At 32.8% G+C, this 5,178-nt stretch overlaps 1 protein-coding gene across 1 annotated transcript in view; it reads left to right on the top strand.

Annotated features, from left to right (window-relative positions):
- The window catches only part of LOC117100725 (potassium channel subfamily K member 16-like), a 51,248-nt gene that overhangs the window by 17,420 nt on the left and 28,650 nt on the right, over positions 1-5,178 (top strand). Inside the window, exon 2 of the mRNA XM_033240517.1 lies at positions 609-805. The gene's annotated coding sequence lies outside the window, so the exon portion shown is untranslated. The remainder of the gene's footprint in view (positions 1-608; positions 806-5,178) is intronic.

Genomic DNA, 5,178 nt, shown 5'->3' with positions numbered 1-5,178 from the left:
AAAAATCAGCTCACGGGTCCTGAAAAGGTAGGTCTAGAATCCTTTTCTTTTTCCCCTTCTTTTTGTAGCACAAGGGAGGGGTCAGGACTCATGATCCCCTCCTCCCAGATCCACCAATGTGAATTGCGAGAAAATGTAACTCGGTCGGGTACTGGATAAACATTCTCTTTCCCATTCTTCTCCTTCTTCCCTCCTTCTTTTTTTGCATTTCCGATCATACAAAGTTCTCCAGACATTATATATTTTTCGCCAAAAAGTGGGGGGGGGCGGGCCCCCCGGCCCCCCGGTTCCGCCGCCCATGATAAGTAATGCCTTGCTTGAATGGCTATCGGCAGAGGGAGTGTAAGGTATTATATTGAATAGCTAACCAAAACATTACCAAAAACAATGATTAATATCATATCTTTGTAAGTACTTGGCCAATTTTAACGAGAAAAGCGTGAAAATGTTCAAAATCATGAAATACAACATTATTCGTAGACCACTATATAATTTATGGCATAACATTATAAAATAAATGTGCATCAGTCAAGGATTGTTTATGTGTAAGTGCAAAAACCTAAGAGATTAATCACCAGATAAAGACTAATCATTTTTTTCCCATTTAGCCATGGATCTCGACTTGCAATGGGAAACTGGTTAATGGAAAGTTTTGAGAGAAACACTGAAGCCGAACCTGCCAAGATGCATTATACTTGCAGAACAAATTGATAACGACGGTAGAGTAATGACAAAAAAGTGAGCATTCTGATGACGAGAATGATGAAGTATTAACTTATTGTGTTAATCATTTTGAATTATTCCAGTAAGTTAATAGAATTGAGATCAGCAAATATAGGCTAGGCAATCTAGCTAAAAAAGAGCCAAAAGTCAAACAAATTGCAAATAAACTTCTCTAGATTAGAAATATATTATATAGAGCGGGAAGATGGTAATAAACGAGGGCATTAGTGACTTTTGAACAAAGGTTTTATTACAGAGAACATCAAATAATATCTTCGAAAAAATAATTATTTGATAATTATTTTGAGGATAATAAATATTTTCCAAAATGATCAAATATTCCATTTCTGCATGCTCTGAACAATTTCAAAAAAAATGTGAAAAAAGAAAGCAACTACTTGACACCAGCAGTTTTCAGGATATAAGAACACTATATTTTCATCCATAATTGGCATAATTAGGCCAAGGACGTAAATTTTATATACAGGAACGGGACATGAGACAAATATATTATCTAAGATGCCCTTAAATAATAAAGAAAGAAAAATGAATTTGAACAATATATTAGGTTTCTACAGACATTAGTGTCAGAGATATACAGTATGCAAATTCTGTGAATATCTATAGAGTCGGGGGTCCATTTTAGCATGTTGGTTATTGTGGGTCAAATGTGTGATTTATGGAATTTCATGTGCTCATCATATGTATTTGGTTACAAAAAAAAACAACCTTTGTTTGCAATTTGTTGTAGATTGCCTAGCCTAATAGTGATAGTTTTCATAGTTTAGTTGTCTCTTTGTTTATATAAGAAAGACATTTTTATTGTATGGAATAAATAGTACTATTCACTTCAGAAAATTGTCACATTTTGCATTTTATAAGCCAAAATGTGTACATAATAATAGTTGATATAGGCCTATTGGAAATTAGTATACCGGTCGCCCAAGCTTTTTGAAATAATTATTTTGTTATTTAATGGGCACAGAATGTCCAATAAATGGAGAAGTGGTATCATAAAAACGAACATTTGATTTTAAACGATTTTTGTGGTGGGCATCTTGAATTTTAAAATGGCTGCCATCCTTAATTTTTAAATTTTTATTGGACATCAGAGTGCATAATAACACACTAGTAGACACCAAATTTGTTACAATTTTCGATTAAGTGGAATTATAACAAAATATTTTGATTTTCAGCTATTTTTGTTTTAAATTTCAAAATGGCTGCCATCCTTGCTTTTTTTTAAACCATTTTTATTGGACTCATGGAGAATAATAACATATGACTGGACACCAAATTTACCATATTTGAAAAAAAATAACATGAAAACCAACTCGACAATCGACAGTGACAATCGATCTATGGCTGTAGCGACGGTGATGATGAAGACGGTGATGATGAAGAGTTCTTACGTTAAGCTAAAGAAAGTGACCCTGTGGAGATAAGTGCATTTTTTAGTTTGTCTACCTCGAGTAAATTTAGAAAACGAAAATTGCGTTAACATGAAAGTTTAATTACCCGTTTATTAACATTAATCAGAACAAAACAAGGGCTTTAAGTTATGCTAAGGCAGAAAAAGGCAAACATAATAATTTGTGTAGGCCTAATATAGTGAGACATAAGCCTACTTTATTCTTTTTACTATATTTGAACGAAACAATTTTTACGATTTACGCCTATATTATTAAACAAAGTTTAATATTACAATATCTGAATATCAAAATAAAATAAAAAAGTTGATATTGTAACTGTATCATGGCAATATAATTATTGCCTATTGTAGTTGTGATAATAGAAGAAATAGTGTCTCTTAATAGGGGTTGAACTGGCCATTTGGTAGTCTATCCCTTCCACTATTAAAGGGGTTCGTCGTATTATTACAAAATAGTTTTGAGTGCAAAAAACTAATCTTAGTTTTGTAGAAAAAGGAGACAAAGCACAAGCACATAAAACAAAAAGAGCAATACAATTGAGACAGGATAACACATACATCAAAAGAGAACAGTTGTTGAAATAAAAAGTATTTTTAAACACAATACGTTCTTGGGAAATCAAACATTTAGTTCATAATGTATTCAATTCGATTATATTATAAGACGAAATTTTGTTTTTTAAATGAGATTCATATGAAAAGTAGTGTAGGTCCATAGGCCTACTTGTGTAGGTTTTTAAATATTCAAAACTACTTACAACCTTAATTTGGATATCAAGGAAACACACGCGCAAATTAAAGCTTAAATGCTTCTTAACTTATATTAATTACCGAGTACAAAATTATCCGATACAAAATATTGATTAATAAGAGTACAGTCAGCCGCCAAGGTTTGTAACTGTAGTGGGGACCAGCAATACAATACAGTTATTAGTCAGACCATATTCCTACATAGCCCATAGCTAATGCCGAGAACTAGCAATTGGATTGCAGGGCGAGTACCAAATAGGCTTAAATAAATAAAATAAATAATTTACTCGAAAACTACACTTTTGAAAGAGTCGCACACTTTACATGGTAAAGGTGCGTCCAAAAACAAAAGTAAACATGAGATAAGCGGCAATTAAAAAAATAGAAACAGAATACAGTAAAAAAAACAACGTTTCAAAAACAAGTTGAATAAACGTCACTATAGCATTTCCCTTATCTATAAAAAGTTCATCTTCTTCACGAGCGCACAAAATCTACTCTACTCATCCGTACCCTCCCCCACCCACAGAGTTAAATGTGGAAATACTTCAAATATCCCCCTCAAAATGAGTATTTTTTACTTTTATGAGAATGGAACAAGTTGCAAAGTGGTCAAATAATTTAAGATTTTATTTTAAATTAAAGCTTATATATGTATGATTATAGGTAATATAAAGATTTTCCTTTACGTATTAAAGTGGATGTCAGGGCATTGTAGGTGTGCGCGGGGGAAGGTTTAAAATGATTTTAACTCGAGTGTAATTTTTCTTTTGAGGAGGGGTGCGAATGGACACACACGCGTAACAAAAAAAAGGACTCTCCTCCAGTCTCTTCCCCCTAAAGATAAAATCTCAACCCACTTTATTTTGTGAGCATTCGTCCCTTCCAGGGGTGTCACCAGCGAGGGACAGACCTCCCCCCTCCCGTCGAGGAGGGCTTCCCCCACCCCCCTCCGTCGGGGAGAAAAAGCACAACTCGTCGGAGATTAAAAAAAAATAGTATATGTATTTTCTACATAGGCCTATTAGTAAACTCTAAAATCGATTAAATAAGCCTTTGAAACCCCTAAATTGTTAAAATTTGCGGGGGGAATTCTCCCCCTGGACCACTTTCGAAACCTTTTAATGGAAACTCCACCACGCCCACTTTGCTTTCGTCGGGGAAATCTGACCCCTCGTCGGGGCATCGGAACCCCGTCGGGGACGGGATCCACTCGCTAGTCATAAGGTTCTCTATTTATAAGGTCCACTTTTCCTAAGGTCCGCTAGCTATAAAGACAATTAAGGTTCACTATTCATGATTTTTTTTAAAATTCATAAAGCTCATTATTTATAAGGTTCGCTAATTATAATAGAATAACAGGGTCATAATAAAGGGTTAATTACTCATAATCAAGAAAGGAGTTCGTTATTTATAATTTAAAAAAAATAGGACCGTTAATCATAAGGTTCGCTTTTCATAATTAAAAAGAGGTTCGCTATTCATAATTTTAAAAAGAGGTTCCCTATTCATAATATAAAAAAAGAGGTTCGTTATTCATAATTAAAAAAGAAAGTTCGCTATTCGTAATAAAAAATAAAGAAGTTCGCTTGTCATAATAAATAAAAGATCGCTTGTCATAGAAAAAAAGGTTCGCTAGTCATAATAAAAAGAGGTCCACTATTCATAATTTTAAAAAAAAGGAGCCCCAAACGCTAGTACACATTTAATTGTGATACTTTTTATAATAACTCTTTAAATAATAGGAAGTAAACAAAAGAAATTTTCCTATTATCTGAAGCTTTTAAAATGTAATTATAAAAATTTATAAAATATAAAAATAAAGTCTATATTTAAACAACCCGTAAAATATTTGAATTCATAACTGTAACTATTAAATATAATTTAAAACCACACTTGTTGTTTACAAGGTCTACCTTGAGATTCATGAAAAGTATTATACTCATCTTCATATCAATGCTCACCGCCCCTTTCCCCTTCGCTTGTTTCCTGAATAAAGAGTTACGAAGTATCTGGTCAAAGTCAAGAAAGTTGTACTAATAAGACCTACAAGTAAGGCATATATATATATGTTCTATTTTGTTCTATTTTGGCATAATACTAATATAATACTAATTATAAAATAAGACTATTTTATAATTAATTAGACTATTAATAATTAGACTATTTTATCTGAAGAGTGCTGCACCATGTATGTGTAGCACGAAACTAAATAGTAATAAATATGTCTAATCAAAGCTACTGTTGAACCTCTCATTTTTTGTCTTTAATTC

The sequence above is a fragment of the Anneissia japonica genome, unplaced genomic scaffold (assembly GCF_011630105.1).
Source record: "Anneissia japonica isolate Jap-2015-1 unplaced genomic scaffold, ASM1163010v1 scaffold1430_len515961_cov162, whole genome shotgun sequence".
NCBI classification, from domain to species: domain Eukaryota; kingdom Metazoa; phylum Echinodermata; class Crinoidea; order Comatulida; family Comatulidae; genus Anneissia; species Anneissia japonica.
Note: the sequence above shows the minus strand (reverse complement) of the source record. Positions and strands in the feature narration are given on the sequence as shown.